Raw genomic sequence first — 18166 nt, forward strand, 5'->3', positions numbered from 1 at the left:
CAGATGGGCTCGCGCGGGCTCGTGATGGGCTCGGCGGGCCACGACCGCGGGGACGCCGTCGGCGGACAGGTGGCGACGCGCGATAGGTTGAGGGCGGCGGCGGAGGTGACGTGGCGGGCGCTGATTGGTCGGAGTGATGTGGCTGGGGCGGCGGACACGTCCGGCGGCGCACGGACATGTCCGGCGGGCAAGAGGGAGGCTATGCTAGGGTTTCATCCGTGAAAATGGGAGGGGAGGGCCTTTATATAGGTAGAGGGAGCTAGGAGACTCCAAATGAGGAGCGGTTTTCGCCCACACGATTGTGATCGAACGACCGAGAGCATGGAGGGGGTTTGGATGGGTTTTGGGCCACTTTGGAGGGGTGTTGGGCTGCAAAGAGAAGGTGGCTTTTACGGTTACCCGGTTAACCGTTGGAGTACCAAACGACCTCCAAATGGCACGAAACTTGACAGCCGGTCTACCGGTGCTATACCAAGGCCGCTTGGCAAACCTCGGGCCATTCCGAGAATGTTTAACACCCGCACATGAAAAGAGGCAAAAGGGGACGCCGGATGACATAGGAGTGTCGGATTGCAAAACAGACAACGGGGAAAATGCTCGGATGCATGAGACGAACACGTATGCAAAATGAAATGCACATGATGACATGATAAAATGCAACACGCAAGCAAAAGACATTGCAAAGACGACGAATAACTGGCAGACACCTGGCGCATCGAATCTGGGGCGTTACACCCGGATAACCCAAAAGTACAGGAGAGGATGAGGATTGAAGAGGAGAAGAGGAAATCACAGAAGGAGAAGAGGGCAAGGTCAATGAAATGGCCGACAACACTGACAACACCATCGAGGACATCAAACGGCTCAGGACAATGCACTTCAAGGCCAGGAGGAAGACATCAGACGCCAGCTGTAAGGGCATATTTTTCCCTCAGGTGTTTTGGTGATTGATGACAATGCATTTGCAGACTAATCGTGTGCCTTGAGTTTCTCAGGTTATTCATATCTAGGCACGAGACGATTCGGTGCCCCTCGGAGACTATTGAAGTCGGCGTTGTTGTACGTTTCTCTTTGGTGGATTTGAGTCATAGGAGAGCCGTACTATTAAGAGGGGGTCCGCGTCGGAAAGGTTTGGGTGGAATCAACACGTACACTTGTTCCTCCTTTCCCTGCTTTTTGGAGCTTCCCTTTGTTATCTTGGTTGTGCGGAAATCTGACGACTACTGCTGTGCTTGCGGTAGTACCGCAAGTACATGCGGTAGTACCGCTGTGTGTCACGGTAGTACCGCTCACCTGGAGCGGTAGTACCGCGGCTCCCTGGCCTTGTGCCGCTCCGGTGCGGTAGTAGGGGCGGATGTAATTTTTTACATCCGCGCCCTCCGCTGTAGTACCGCTCGTCCAGTGCGGTAGTACCGTGGAGGCCCACGGTAGTACCGCTCCCTAGGAGTCGTAGTACCGTGGCCCTCCTACCTAGTACCACAGTGTCGCGGTAGTAGGCGCAGATGTAATTTTTTACATCCGCGCCCGCACGGTAGTACCGCGCCTCGCGGGCGGTAGTACCGCGTCGGATTTTTGTACCTCCTCCGGTTCAGCGGAAGTAGGCACGGATGTAATTTATTTCATCCGCGCCCTTCCCAGGCCATGACTTTCCTGCCTTGCGGTAGTACCGCAGGTGGGTGCGGTAGTACCGCGCAAGCGGTAGTACTGCCCCCTTATCAGGCTAGTTCCGGCCTGTGTTGCTGTCGCGGTAGTACTATGGTTAGCCACGGTAGTACTGCACAGCCTCGCCGTAGTACCGCGCCACTGGAGCGGTAGTACCGTGTGTCGCGGGCTGAACATGTAGATAACGGTTGGATTTTGTCCACGACTATATAAGGGGTGTCTTCTACCTCTAGTTGACTACCTCTTCTATCTCTAAGCTCCATTGTTGCTCCAAGCTCCATTTTCACTCGATCTCTCTCCCTAGCCAATCAAACTTGTTGATTTGCTCGGGATTGGGTGATAAGTGCCCGATCTACACTTCCACCACATGATATTTGATTCCCCCCACTTATCCCTTGCGGATCTTGTTACTCTTGGGTGTTGAGCACCCTAGACGGTTGAGGTCACCTCGAAGCCATACTCCATTGTGGTGAAGCTTCGCGGGATTATTGGGAGCCTCCAAGTGTTGTGGAGATAGCCCCAATCTTGTTTGTAAAGGTCTGGTTGCCGCCTTCAAGGGCTCCAATAGTGGAATCACGTCATCTCGCATTGTGTGAGGGCGTGAGGAGATTACGGTGGCCCTAGTGGCTTCTTGGGGAGCATTGTGCCTCCACACCGCTCTAACGGAGACGTACTTCCCCTTAAAAGGAAGGAACTTCGGTAACACATCCTTGTCTCCACCGGCTCCACTCTTGGTTATCTTATCCCTTTACTTTTGCAAGCTTACTTGTGCTATATCCATTGCTTGCTTGTGTGCTCATTGTCTTTGCATCATATAGGTTGTCCACGTAGTTGCACATCTAGACAACCTATTTCATTGCAAGGTTTAAATTGTTAAAGAAAAGTCTAAAAATTGTTAGTTGCCTATTCAGCCCCCCGCCCTCTAGTCAACCATATCGATCCTTTCAATTGGTATCAGAGCCTCGTCTCTTTATTAAGGACTTTGTCGTTCGAAGAGTATGATTGACACCAACGACGGTGCGGAGGAGCACTCCGGTGTGAATCCCGTATCGTCTTCGGCCGAAGGGGGAACCTCGGTCTCTCGTGAGGAATTCAATGTGGCTTTAGACACATTGAAAACCTCCATGACGGCCAAGGTTAAAAGCATGTTTACTGAATTCCTAGAGGGACTCAAACTATCTACCTCGCCGATGAAAGTGGGTGATCCCACTAACAAGGTGACGGATGCTAACCCCGACAAGGGGGAAGCTAATAGTGAAAAGAGTCCGTCTACTAGTGGTAGAAATGGCACCGGCATCTATGCCCATGTGGAACCCCCGGTGTATAGAGGACCGATCCCCTCTACGCATTTGAATCATGCCGGTCCTCCTCCTAAATATGTGAAAAATGAAAATTATGATTCTTGGGTTTATCGCTTCAAGCGTCATTTAAAACATGTGAATACTAACCTTTGGAGAATTATTGAAGAAGGTTTCTATCCTCATGACCCAAGCAACTTCACCCCTCGAGAAGAAGTGGACAATCAATTCAATGAGAGTGCTCTCTTCATCATCCAAGATGCTATCCTTCCCGAAGATCTCCCTCATCTTCGACCTCATGTCATGGCTAAAGAAGCATGGAAGTGTGTCGAGCGTTTGTATCGAGGAAGTGCTAGCATTCAACGCTCCAACTATGAAGTGGTGCAAGATGAAGCCGATGAGTTTGCAATGAAAGAGGATGAAGAACCTCGTGAGCTCTTTCGAAGAGTGACCAAACTTGCGGTCGCACTCCGAGATCATGGGAGCAAGGACACAGATGACAACTGGATCAAGCGCAAGTTCCTCAAGGCCATGATGCCCTACAACAAGGCCATGTCCTCCGTCATCCGCCAAAGACCGGACTTCCACTCCATGACCTCTGGTGAAGTGTTGGATGAGTTTGTTGCAATGAACATCTTGGATAAGACCGCCGACAATGTGGTGCTCCGTTCCCAAAGGGCAAAGAAGCCCAACCTTGCCTTGAAGGCCAAGGTTAGTGTGGAAGAAGAAGAAGAGGAGGAAGATGAGGAGAGCAACCCCGAGGACACGAAGTATGATTATCATGAGCACATGGCTCTTGCCTCAAGACAGTTTTGGAGTAAGAAGACTACAAGACCCAACTTCAACAAGAACAACTCAAGTGGCCTCAAGGGGAAGCAACGAGTCAGAACTTGTTTCAACTGTGGCAATGTCAGCCATTTCGTTGCGGATTGTCCATACGAGAAGCGGGAAGACAATGTTGGCAAGTACATTGGAAAAGACAAAGCCAAGTCCTTCCCCAACAAGAACAACTTCACCAAGAAGACTCCTTCTCGCGGGTTGGTGGTTCAAGAAGAATACCATGAGGATGACGATGATGATGAAGATGGTGAAACAATGGCCATGGAATCCATTGCCATTGTCTCAACTCCTCGGGTGTCTCTCTTCGATGCACCTAACGAGAACATCACCGCCAAGTGCCTCATGGCTAAGGCCACCAACAAGGTAACCCCCAACATCAAAACCACCATTATTCGTAACCCTCCTTCAACGGATGACTTTGATAATGAGGAGATCAATGAATTTGAGTCCTTCATGAGTAAGCTCAAGGGCAAATCCAAGAAGCATTTCGTTGCTCTCTTGGAACAACTTGGTGAAGCCAATGACATGATCGAGGCTCATGAAGAAACCATCACTAAGATGGAAAGTCATAGTCGTGACTATGCCGATGAGATATCGGATCTCTCTAATGCTCTTGAGTAAGAGAGTGGGCATCGTTTTGCTCTTGAGGAGTCACACAACGATGGTCATGCTAAACTAAAGAAAGATCTTGATCATGCTCTTGTTGTGTCTCGTGTTCTAGCTTCCGAGAAGGCTAAACTTGGGGTTGATCATGTTAGACTCACGGAGGAGTTTGATGTACTTGACAAGGCCCACAAGGTCTTGAAAGGTGCTCATGCCACCCTCAAGGAGTCTCATGCTCAACTCCAAGTTAAGCTAACCAAGGAAAAGGCCACATTTCCTCACATGGTCTTAATTGATAATGCAAATGCTACTAACCCATGTTGTGAGCATGTGCATCTTGTGGAGGAAAATGCCAAGTTGAAGGAACAACTCGAGAAAGGTCTTGTGTCATGCATACAAGGCGAGAAGAACCTAAATGACCTTTTGAGCAATCAAAAGGAAGTTGTGGGCAAGGAGGGAGTTGGGTTCGCACCCAAGTCCAAGAACAAGAAGAAGAACAAGGAGAAGAATAGCAAGACCAATCGACGTCCTCCGCTCACGCAAACCTTTGTGAAGGAGGGAGAAGGTGCTCCCAAGGAGAAGAAGAACAATGGGAAGAGTGGTGAAGCCAAAGAGCGCAACGCCATCTCTCCCAACAAAGCCGGCGACTTTAACCCCTCTGATGTGTTGTGCCGTGCTAGTGATGGACATGTTTATGCTAAATTTGTTGGTTCTCCTTATGAGTACATTGAATGGTCTATTTGGGTTCCTAAGACCCTTGTTACTAACATCAAAGGACCCATTACTCAATGGATACCTAAAACCAAGCATTGATCTCTTGTAGGTGTTTGCTTTCGGTGGGGGATCATGGTTGCTCGATAGTGGAGCAACAAATCATATGACCGGGAGCAAGGACTTGGTGGTGGACGTGCACAATATCCCATCTATGCCCACCAATGTTGAATGGGGTGATGCCTCACATTCTAAGGTATTGGGTCTTGGCAAGGTTGTCATTTCTCATGATCTAACGATCGAGAAAGTCATGCTTGTTGAGTCCCTTGCGTTCAATTTACTTTCCGTTCGTCAACTCGCACTCATGGGTTTTGCCACCTTCTTTGATATTGGTACCGTGGCCCTCTTGTGGAGCAAGACTCTTAAAGTAGCCTTTGTTGGGCATGTCGAGAACGGCCTCTATGTGGTTAACTTCTCGGAGCAACCCACTAAGACCGCGACATGCCTAATGGCTAAAGTTGATGTGGGATGGCTTTGGCATCGCCGTTTAGCCCACGTCAATATGAGATCTTTGCAAAGTCTTCTCAAGGGGGACCATGTTCATGGACTAACGAATGTTAGTTTTGCCAAAGATCGTGTTTGCAGTGCTTGTATCGAAGGAAAGCTTCATGAGACGACTCACCCTCCCACGACTATCATCTACTCGAAGAGACCCTTGGAGCTCCTTCACATGGACCTCTTTGGGCCCCCATCCTTTGATAGTCTTGGGGGTAGAAAGTATTATTTGGTGATAGTGGATGATTATTCAAGATACACTTGGGTATACTTCTTCAAGAGGAAGAGTGAGACCCAAAAAACCGTCATCGACTTTGCAAATGAAGTTCAACGTCAACACGATGCAAAGATCTTGACAATAAGAAGTGACAACGGCACCGAGTTCAAGAAGTACACCTTGGATGAGTTTCTTAGTGATGAAGGGATCAAGAATCAATATTCTGCACCATATACCCCTCAACAAAATGGTGTTGCATAGAGAAAGAACTGGACGTTGATGGATGCGGCAAGGACCATGATGGCGGAGTTCAAGTCTCCATACAACTTCTGGGCCGAAGCCATCAACACAGCTTGTCATGCATCCAATCGACTCTATCTCCGCAAAGGCTTGAACAAGACTCCGTATGAGATACTCATCGGGAACAAGCCCAATCTCAAGTACTTCCGGGTGTTCGGGTGTAAGTGTTTCATTCTCAAGAAAGGTGTTCGTTTGTCTAAATTTGAAGCAAGAACTCATGAGGGCATATTTGTTGGTTATGCTACAAACTCTCATGCTTACCGTGTTCTCAACAAGTCCAACGGACTCATTGAGGAGACATGTAACGTAGAGTTTGAAGAAAATAACGGCTCCCAAGTGGAGCAAAGTGGTACTTGTGATGTAGGTGATGAAATTCCTCCCCAAGCCATAAGAAGAATGGGTATTGGTCATATCCTACCCATTGAGGAACCCCTTGTGGCCGAAGGAGAAGGACAATGCTCCACTCAAGTGGAGCCATCACCTCCCCAAGACCCACATGCTTCCGAAGAACAAAGTGAAGGCCCTCACCTTCATGAACAAGACCAAGGGCAAGATCAACCTCAAGATGGAGGTGAACCTCCAAATGATGCCCAAGGTCAAATTCTCCCCCTCGAGCAAGTTCAAGATCATGAGCAAGCTCAAGACAACACTCAAGATGATCAAGTTAACCTTCCTCCTTCCAATCCCGAGGAAGAATTAGAGCGTCGTGCCGCGAAGATTACTTCCAAACTCACCACCCAAGGCCATCTCATGGAAAACATGGTTGGAATTCTAAGAAAGGGGGTAAGCACTCGTAGACAATTAGCTAACTATTGTTGACATCATGCGTTTGTCTCTAGTGTTGAACCCCAAAAGGTCTATGAGGCGCTCGAAGACTCGGATTGGCTCAATGCCATGCATGAAGAACTAAACAACTTCGAGTACAACAAGGTGTGGAGATTGGTGCCAAGACCTTCGGGGAACCACAACGTCATTGGAACAAAGTGGATCTTCAAGAACAAGCAAGATGCTCATGGGAACATCATTCGCAACAAGGCAAGATTGGTAGCACAAGGCTACTCCCAAGTCGAGGTCATCGACTACGGTGAAATCTTTGCTCCCGTTGCTCGTCTTGAATCCATTGGTTTGTTGATTGCTTATGCTTCCCATCACAACTTTAAGTTGCAACAAATGGATGTGAAAAGTGCTTTTCTTAATGGTCCCATTAATGAGTTGGTTTATGTCAAGCAACCCCTTGGGTTCGAGGACCCCTACTTCCCGGATCATGTGTATCAACTTGATAGGGCACTCTATGGCCTTAAACAAGCCCCACGTGCGTGGTATGACCACCTTACCGAGTTGCTACAAGATCGTGGATTTGAAGTAGGACAAATCGATCCCACTATTTTTACTAAGAAGGTCAAAGGGGAGTTGTTTGTATGCCAACTATATGTTGATGATATTATCTTTGGTTCTCCTAACAAAGCTTTCAATGAGGAATTTGCCGCTCTCATGACCTCCAAGTTCAAGATGTCTTCGATGGGAGAGTTGAAGTTCTTCCTTGGTTTTGACATCAAACAACAAAGAGAAGGAACCTTCATCAACCAAGCCAAATACACTCAAGACATGCTTAAAAGATTCAAGCTAACTGATGTCAAGCCGGCTTCTACACCAATGCCTACCAAGTGCCAACTTGACATCGATCCCAATGATAAAGCGGTGGATCAAAAGGTATATGGCTCTATGATTGGCTCCTTGCTTTACCTTTGTGCATCTAGACCGGATATCATGTTGAGTGTGGGGATGTGTGCACGGTTTCAAGCCGCACCAAAGGAAAGTCACTATGTGGCGGTCAAGAGAATCTTTCGATATTTGGCTCATACCCCAAACTTTGGCTTATGGTACCCAAGAGGAGCAAATTTCAAGCTTGAAGGTTTCACGGATTCCGATTGGGCGGGGGACAAAGTGGATAGGAAGTACACTTCCGGAGGGTGCCAATTTCTTGGTTGCTCTTTGGTAAGTTGGTCTTCCAAGAAGCAAAGTTGTGTGTCCCTCTCATCCACCGAAGCAGAGTATGTGGCAGCCGGTAGTTGTTGTGCTCAACTCCTATGGATGAGGCAAACTTTAAAGGAGTATGGTGTCATTTGTGACAAAATGCCTCTTTGGTGTGATAATGAAAGTGCCATCAAGATTTCTCTCAACCCGGTACAACACTTCAAGACGAAGCACATTGAGATTCGGTATCACTTCATCCGGGATCACATTAGGCGAGGGGAGATCGAGCTCAAGTATGTCAACACTCATGATAACCTTGCAGATATTTTCACGAAGCCCTTGAATGAAGCAAGATTTCGCGAGTTAAGGCATGAGCTAAATATCATTGATTTGAGCAATGTGACTTGAACCCGTACACCCCCCACCACACTCAACGTGTTGTCTAGTTTAGGTGTAGGCATGGACAGAGGGGGAGTGTTGTTCTCTCAATGAACTCTCCCTCCCCCAATTATGCATAAATCGATCACCTCTTTCACATTAGCCATTTTTAATGGTACTTGTGCTTCAAAGACGAGTTTTGCTCATGGGCCCTAGGATAATTCTTTGCGGAGCCATACCATTCAACTCAAACATAGGTGGCTTCGGCCACCGCCCTCTCTCCTCGAGAGGCTTTGTCGCTTAGTGGTTTCTTGTTGTCTTTTTGCCTCTGGTGTGTGCGTGTTCTTGTGGTTTCTTGTGTGTGAAAAGTTTCCGTGCAAAGGCTTTTTCTTCTCTTGTTGAAACTTGCGGTGACTTGAGCTCACGGTACTACCGCGGCCAGCTACGGTACTACCGCAGCCAGCCGTGGTACTACCGCTTGCGGGAGCACGGTACTACTGTCACCACGCGGCAGTAATTTTTTACTGCCGCCTGGTTGAGCGGTACTACCGCCTCAGCGCGGTACTTCCGCCCGAGCGGTACTACCGCGATGATACGCGGTACTACCGCGCCGGTTCGAGCACGTGGGGATAAGGACGGCAGGGGGAGTTTTTACTCCCCATACCCATTCGCTGTCCTCTCTCTCCACGTCGCCTCCTTCTCTCCCTCGCTCAAGAACGGAGCCGGCGTTCGTCACCGGATCTCCTCCACCGGCTGCCCTCCTGTGATTCCGACCGGTGGGATCGTTCCCCACCACGTGCTCTTGCTATGGACAAAGGTTTTTTTCCCCAACTCCCTCTCCGTGTTGATTGTGTTTAGTGTTTCTAGGTTTTGGGGGAGGCTTCTGTGTTCTTGAGATTCTTAGGCTTAATCTCTGCAAGAGTAGGATGAAGGAGCCTGGTATTGCATAGGATTTATTCTTGTATTGTTGTCTTGCGCTAGATCGGATCACCGTAGCACCGCCATTGGTTCGCGGTTCTTTTCAGATTCAAACCGCCGGATCGATCTGATGCGACGCGGTACTACCGCCCGTCTGGCGCGGTACTACCGCTTGCACGGTACTACCGCCCTTCGGGAGCGGTACTACCGCGCTCTGGGCCGTACTAAAAGTTTACTTCCGCTCCAACCACGGTATTACCGTGACCTCGCACGGTACTACCGCGTTTGGAGCAGTACTAATCTTTAAGTACCGCATGCAATGGCAGTTCTACCGTGGCTCACATCTATCGCATGCCAACTTTCTCGTATGCCTTCTATGTGTTTCTTGTGCTTTTTTGTGGCCTTTGCATTGATCCTTTCGCGTCTTTGGTGTTTTGCGTGTGTGTCTCAGGTGGTGGCTCTCGCCGGTCCAACCCTAGTCGTGACACTGGCTCCAAACGTTTGCGCAACCCGGGTGAAGTACCAGAGGGCTCGTCTGCCTCCAAGCGCAATGTCAAGCACTCAGCTAGCAAGCACAAGGAGCCCGCTAAGGGCATGGATGAGATAGCCCAAGCTGATTATGTCCGTCTCAGGCAGCTTCACCCTTATGTGCACCCGCGTGCCACTTTTGTAGGCTGTGAGCTGTTCTGGAACAAGCAACAGACCAACATCTATCTGGATGTCATCAAGAACAAGCAGAATACCTATGTGGAGGTGAAGTGGATTGATATGCATCACATGAGGAAGGACAAGTTTTGTGACTACTTTGGAGAGGGTCTAGACTTGGTGGAGCAGTTTGGCATTGAGCATGTGATTACCTTCCACCTCGACTATGACCCTGAGCTTATCTGTCAGTTCTTTGCCTCTGTCTACTTTCACTCCGATGAGGAACGGAGGATGACCTGGATGACCAACGGCCGTAAGCTGTCTGCTACCTGATGATGGACTCGACTCTCTAGTGGGTGTTCGCCCCCATGCCAACGCTGATTCTGCCAGCAAGGACAGACTTGCCCCTTTCATGGTTGAGAAGGCACTCGCCAATGGCAAGGCAACTTTGGTGCTCAACCCTTTCCTGGATATCATGTATCGCATCTTCCGCAACTCCTTGTTCCCTCGCATCGGTGACAAAGACAAGGTTCATGCCTATATGGTGGACATGATGCTCATCTGCGAGGATGCTCGTTCGTCTCAGTGTCAGCCACTTGATGTCTCACACATCATGTGGTGTGAGCTCCGGTTTGCAGTGTTCAACCGCAAGGTGCCTATCTATGGGCCCTATCTGTTTCTACTGATTTCGAAGACTTGGGAGAAGATGTTTCCTGATGAGGAGTTTCTTGCTCCTGACTGGGTTCGCCATGAGCCCATCTGCCTGCGTATCAAACCCAACTGGACCAACACCACTACTCGCGCCAAGACGACTGCTGCTAGGACTGCTGTTGATGAGGAGGATGCTGGCGCCGAGGATGTTGCTGAGGGCCATGCTGCTAGACCTTCCCAGAGTGCCTCTATGCCATCATGGGCCAAGAAGCTGAAGGACAAGATGAAGACTCTTTTCTGCATGCAAGCCAAGGGGCAGTACAGGACTCACGTGGCGTCCAAGGAGAGTCGTCGCCGGGACAACAAGATCTTGCAGCTCTATGGTGAGGCAGTGTCTGGCGGGTCTGAGGAGCACATCACTCCAGAAGCCGAGTGGATGGAGAAGCAGGGCTACTGGTGGACTGAGTCTGAGGAGGATGTCGAGGAGACCATCCCTGCTGCTGAGGAGACCGACGGAGAGGGTTGGGACGAGTTCTCCGCTTGAGCCACCTCTTGTGTGTAGGTGTCCTCTCTGCCTTTTTGGCGTCTCGATGCCAAAGGGGGAGAGAGTGTAGGGATTTGCGAGTGTGTCGTGTGTTTTGCTGCTTTCTCGTTTGTGTCGTGTGTTTGCTGCTTTCTCGGTTGAACCTCGGTAGCTTTACTTCGTATGGTGTAAGACATATGCACTCTATCTATCCTAGCGAGCTTGTGTTATATTGTGCCATATTTATGCTATGCTATGCTTATTATCATGTCTCAGTCTCTAAAATATAGGGGCAGTGTTGATCCTAGTCTGTGTGCTATGCATTCCAAAGCATTCATCTAAAGTGCACACATCTAGGGGGAGCCCGTCAATATTTTAGAGAGGTGGGGTTTGCCCCTGCTCTAAATTATCTTATCCATATGCAAATCCCGTGTTGTCATCAATCCACCAAAAAGGGGGAGATTGTAAGGGCATATTTTTTCCTCAGGTGTTTTGGTTATTGATGACAATGCATTTGCGGACTAATCGTGTGCCTTGAGTTTCTCAGGTTATTCATATCTAGGCACGAGACGATTCGGTGCCCCTCGGAGACTATTGAAGTCGGCGTTGTTCTACGTTTCTCTTTGGTGGATTTGAGTCGTAGGAGAGCCGTACTATTAAGAGGGGGTCCGCGTCAGAAAGTTTTGGGTGGAATCAACATGTCCACTTGTTCCTCCTTTCCCTGCTTTTTGGAGCTTCCCTTTGTTATCTTGGTTGTGCAGAAATCTGACGACTACTGCTGTGCTTGCGGTAGTACCGCAAGTACATGCGGTAGTACCGCTGTGTGTCATGGTAGTACCGCTCACCTGGAGCGGTAGTACCGCGGCTCCCTGGCCTTGTGCTGCTCTGGTGCGGTAGTAGGGGCGGATGTAATTTTTTACATCCGCGCCCTCCACGGTAGTACCGCTCGTCCAATGCGGTAGTACCGCGGAGGCCCACGGTAGTACCGCTCCCTAGGAGTTGTAGTACCGTGGCCCTCCTACCTAGAACCGCAGTGTCGCGGTAGTAGGCGTGGATGCAATTTTTTACATCCGCGCCCGCACGGTAGTACCGTGCCTCGCGGGTGGTAGTACCGCGTTGGATTTTTGTACCTCCTCCGGTTCAGCGGAAGTAGGCACGGATGTAATTTATTTCATCCGCGCCCTTCCCAGGCCGTGACTTTCCTGCCTTGCGGTAGTACCGCAGGTGGGTGCAGTAGTACCGCGCAAGCAGTAGTACTGCCCCCTTATCAGGCTAGTTCTAGCCTGTGTTGCTGTCGCGGTAGTACTGTGGTTAGCCATGGTAGTACCGCACAGCCTCGCGGTAGTAGCGCGCCCCTGGAGCGGTAGTACCATGTGCGCGGGCTGAACATGTGGATAACGGTTGGATTTTTTCCAGGACTATATAAGGGGTGTCTTCTACCTCTAGTTGACTACCTCTTCTATCTCTAAGCTCCATTGTTGCTCCAAGCTCCATTTTCACTCGATCTCTCTCCCTAGCCAATCAAACTTGTTGATTTGCTCGGGATTGGGTGACAAGTACCCGATCTACACTTCCACCACAGGATATTTGATTCCCCCCACTTATCCATTGCGGATCTTGTTACTCTTGGGTGTTGAGCACCCTAGATGGTTGAGGTCACCTCGAAGCCATACTCCATTGTGGTGAAGCTTCGCGGGATTATTGGGAGCCTCCAAGTGTTGTGGAGATATGCCCAATCTTGTTTGTAAAGGTCCGGTTGCCGCCTTCAAGGGCTCCAATAGTGGAATCATGGCATCTCGCATTGTGTGAGGGCGTGAGGAGATTACAGTGGCCCTAGTGGCTTCTTGGGGAGCATTGTGCCTCCACACCGCTCTAACGGAGACGTACTTCCCCTTAATAGGAAGGAACTTCGGTAAAACATCCTCGTCTCCACCGGCTCCACTCTTGGTTATCTTATCCCTTTACTTTTGCAAGCTTACTTGTGCTATATCCATTGCTTGCTTGTGTGCTCATTGTCTTTTCATCATATAGGTTGTCCACGTAGTTGAACATCTAGACAACCTATTTCATTGCAAGGTTTAAATTGTTAAAGAAAAGTCTAAAAATTGTTAGTTGCCTATTCACCCCCCCCTCTAGTCAACCATATCGATCCTTTCACCAGCAACTCCAACAACCCCACTAACAGCAGGAGCACTTACCAAAGTCTTGCATCTACGCCAGAATCGAACATCACACAAGCCAGGCACACAGAATGCGTGCAGGGAAGCCCGGGACAAGGCACAGAATCTGCGCAGTCCATTTTCAAAAAGGAAAGGTCTGAGTGGAGACTTTTTGGTACCGGAGAGCAGTACGAAAAGGAAAATTAAAACGTAATAATGTAGGCTAAACAGGGTGTAAGCAAAAAACAGTGATGACCGCAATCTTTCGCTTTGTTTTTATGTATGAATGTTAATATTGCAGGCAAATAGGTTGAATAGGTATGCAGAATTGTGGGGTTCACAATTGTCGAGAAGGAAGAATGGATCGCTGAACATTCAAAAACAATGCTGCACGTGGAGCGATGAAATAGCAAGTGATCGGTGTGGAGGGCGGGCTGGTGTCGATTGTTTATTTTCTCGTTGTGTGGTTATAAGAACGGCTTGTAAGTTAATTTGATGCAGTCATAGAAAGAAAACAAATTTAAATAACAACGCCTTTTGTTTCTTTATGTATTTTTACTCGGCGGCAAAAAATATCAGAGGCACAGGTTTCCTTTTGTTTCTTTTGTTTCTGAACGTGGATGTTGTAAGCATACAAGCATGCTTCTCTGCTGCGTGACAGAGAGATAAAAATAACTGAAGGGCACGGGCAGCCACGGCCATGCCACTGGTGAATGTTCAATCGTGACTCTCACGGTTGCATTGTAAACGCACAGACGTGACTCTATGTAATACCACACCATGCCTCCGCGTGTTTACGTCGCTTGTCTCTCTGTTTGAACAAGTCAACGGGATCGTTCGGAAGACAGACACTAGTTTAGATGACTGTATATAATACCGCATGATGCCTTTGTGTTCTGCCCACCCGTGCTTCCGGCGTGGAACAGATTCTTTTAATGTATGTATGTGTCGTCAAAAATTAAAACTTGGAGGGGCACACCCGTTCCTGGTCTGCATGTTCAAAAGTGCATATTGTATAATCAAAGCCGTGACTATTCAACAGTGCATCTGTAGAACCATGATTTCACCTTGTCGTGGCATCGTGACGTTCGTTCTCTGCCTGGAAAGCGTGCCTTCCACAGCCGTCCTACTGTGCGCCTGACAAAGGAGCAATGCCAGCCGATAGAGTGCTTCTTCTATTACTAAAAGTGTGGCCCTCTTTGCTTCACTTCCATGCGTTTGACAGTTGCTCCTTGGTACAGAACCGTGGTTGTACAGAGTTCTTGCCCGTGCTTTTAAGGACAGTGTTTCTCGGATCGTCCATCCAATGTCGAAGAAAGTAAACTCTTAGGGTTCACATCTGTATCCAATTCTGTTGTGTTTCTGTAGTAAAAGCTCGTACGTGACTCTATGTAATACAACAACATGCCTCCATTGGTTCACGTCCGTGCCTCTCCGTTGGCTGAATCGTTCGGAACATAGACACGAGCTAACATGACTCTATATAACATCACACGATGTATTTGTGTGCTGCCCACCCGTGCTTCCGGCGTGGAACAGATTCTTTAAATGTATGTACGAGCCATAAAAAATTAAAACCTTGTCGAACAACTGTTGTTCTGTTTGCACTGTTTGTACGCTTTGTTTGTCTTTGTTGTCCTTGAGGAGCCATGAAGGAGCTTGCAACTGATGAAATTAGTCTACCTTTCTATCTTTTTATGTTTATGCTGCTTTACGTCATAGTAGCCAGTCATGTGGAAATGCGCCAATAAACGTGTGCCCCTTTCTGTCTCTCGAATGGGCTGTTACGTGTCTCACAGATTAAGCAGAAAGTGTTGACATATAAACTCGATTTTGTTAGGTTTCCGTAATAAACGCACATACGTGCCCATACCTCCGTGGTCTTCACGTGCGTGCCTCTTCTTCTGACCGAGTCCACCGAGCCATTCGGAATACAAACAAAAAATCTTTCTGCGTCACTGTATGTAATAGCTTTCCATGCCTTTAAGCGCTTTATGCCCGTGCTTGCGATCCTGAAACACAGACATGCACGAATGTCCACGCCTTCATCGAATAATATAAGTAGAATCAAGAAAGAACCGTTACGCGACTCAATACGGAGCCGTGTCCTTATGGAATTCACGTCCGTGCTTTTAAATATAAGGAGTCTGCGTCTGTGACGTAGGGCATTCCGTGCCTCACAGAGTAAGCGCCCGTGGCTTTTCGTAACACAAAGGTTTAGTTCTGTGGGCTAAACGCCCGTGCATCTTCGTCTGATCGAGTCACAGGCGAGCATGATTCTATGTAATACCACGGACCATGCCCTTGAGCGTTGCATGCTCGTGCCTATGAGCCCAAACATTCGTGCCTCTCCGTCTGAACGAGTCGACGGAATCATTCGGAACACAAACCCAAGCGAACATGACTCTATATAATACCACACCATGCTTTGTTGGGCTGTCCACCCGTGCCTGTGTATGTTTTCTTCCGCAATAGTGAAGGAAAATGACCGTTCTTTTGTTTTCCACCGCAATAGTGAAGGAAAATGACCGTTCTTTTTGTTTTCCACCGCAATAGTGAAGGAAAGATATAATTTAAAGTTGTCGTCCAATTGGTCGATGTCCCCTCCCCTTCTTTCCTCACACGCTGGATCTGCGTGTAGTGAAGACCTAGTAGTTTTTCAGATCCACGCCACATATAGCGGTGCTCGCAGGCGGCGTGAATCCAGCAACGGAGACGTGGATGGAGATCCGGCGAGGTGCCCCGGGCAACAAGAAGGCGAGGTTCGGGCCACCAGCGACTTCGTCCTCTGGCGGCATGGCGGTGGCAGCCAGAAGCGGCGCGGGCCCGCCGAGTGGTCCCGAGAAGCAGGAGTCTTGCCCGGACCGCATCAGCGACCTCCCGGACTGTGTCCTCGGTGAGATCATCTCCCGTCTGTCCACTAAGGAGGGAACCCGCACTCAAATCCTCGCACGTCGGTGGCGCCCTCTGTGGCGCGCCACTCCTATGAATCTTGACTGCAGTGAGATCCCTGTCGGTCGTCTTTTTATGCCTCTAGAAATAGTTCATATCGACGTAGTCTCGATGCTCCCCAGCAAGGATGTCATTCGGATTAGATATTTTGGAACTCGGTGCAATTTTTAGCCTGACGTTGGTGGATCATGCCTTCCGGAAACCATCCTCTCCGCCCATGGGGGTGCAGTCCATCGCCTCTGCATTCCCGCGTGCTACCTCCACTGCAGACCCTCTACAGTCAACGCCTGGCTTCGATCCCCAAGACTGAAGAATCTGCAGGTTCTCGAGTTCTACTACATGTTCCCACGTTTCATGGGAAAAACCATCACACTACCGCACGAATTATGTTTGTCCGCGGCCTCGCCACCGACTTCCACGTTGTTGTTTTCCTCGCTGCACACCGTCACATTTGCTCTTTGCTAGATACCTGATGAGTATGCACAATCGTTCAAACTTCCACTGCTTAAGAGGCTTTCATTTTTGGAGGTTGATATATCAGACGTCTCACTGCAAAGCATAATCAACCATGGTTTCCCTGCCCTCGAGTGGCTCCTGCTTGTTTGCAATAACCTGGACCACTGCATCAGAATAAACTCAGCCAAAGTTGAACCCATCTGTATCCTTTATGAGAATGGTGAACTCGTTGTTGAGGATGCGCCCTCACTTAAACGACTGATTCACGATATTCAGAGCCGGCAGTTGCAGATAACTGCCTTCTCTGCACCTAAACTCGAGTGTCTGGGCAATTTTTATGAAGGATCTCCTGAATCCAAGATTGCTTTTGGCTCTACAGTTATCAAGGTACTCACCTTTTGCACTATATACTCTTTACTTGCATTCGTTCCACTGCCCGAGTTTCATGCCATGTAAACTTTTATCCATCTAGTTTTATGATATGTGCTTGGTGCAGGCTTTGTCTATAGTCAGCCTATCAATCTGTGAAGACCCTGCTTATCCACATGTCATTAAATCTGAACAAGGTTGTTGCCTTGATGAGATGCTTTCCTAGCCTAGAGAACTTGTTTATCGAGGTAAAATGATTTCGAGACGCATTGAAAGCACAAACAATGCATAGTGTACTATATTGGACGCCTCTCTTTCCCCTTGTAGTCCTCGAATATTCTCACTCTTTATGCATTTCCAGGGAGGAGTTTGCCGTGAGGAAGGTGTAACAAACAAGTGGCGGCACAAGCACCGGGTGTTTCTCAAACAGCATGACATTCGTACACTGGAAAAATATGTACACTGCAACAAAAACATTGAATTTGCAACATTCTTTATTCTGAATGCAAAGGAGTTAGAGACTATGAGGCTTAAGTTTCTCTCCCCCCCAGACAACATCACTGAAGGATTTTATAAATGTCAAGAAGAGGCGCTTCAATGGGGCAACAAGGCTTCTAGACGTGCTCGTCTTATATTGTCGGGGTATTGTAGGCATATGAACTTGGATTTAAAATTACACATCTGGACAAACCAGTGCCCAATCATGGATTTCCCGCATCCATTGACTTGTGAATGTTGAAAATGGTTATCCAGCTGTCAAAGATAGGTGTTGTTGTGAGCTTTCTAGTTTGGATTTCCAGCTTGTACTTTAGGCACTGTCTGTGATGTTGTCAGGAACGTGTTTGTGTGCTCTTGAGTCGGGAAGCAATTCAGCAGCTCAAAAAACTAACAAGTTTTAATGTTTTTGTGCACCGTCTGTAAGTTTGGATTTCCTTTTGTGAATAGAGCGAGTGAA

General features: G+C 48.5%; 1 pseudogene; it reads left to right on the forward strand.

Annotated features, from left to right (window-relative positions):
- The window catches only part of LOC119350633, a 26790-nt pseudogene extending 9353 nt beyond the window's left edge, over positions 1-17437 (forward strand).
- The last annotated feature ends 729 nt before the right edge of the window (positions 17438-18166 follow it).

This window comes from Triticum dicoccoides, chromosome 1B (assembly GCF_002162155.2).
Source record: "Triticum dicoccoides isolate Atlit2015 ecotype Zavitan chromosome 1B, WEW_v2.0, whole genome shotgun sequence".
Taxonomy (NCBI): domain Eukaryota; kingdom Viridiplantae; phylum Streptophyta; class Magnoliopsida; order Poales; family Poaceae; genus Triticum; species Triticum dicoccoides.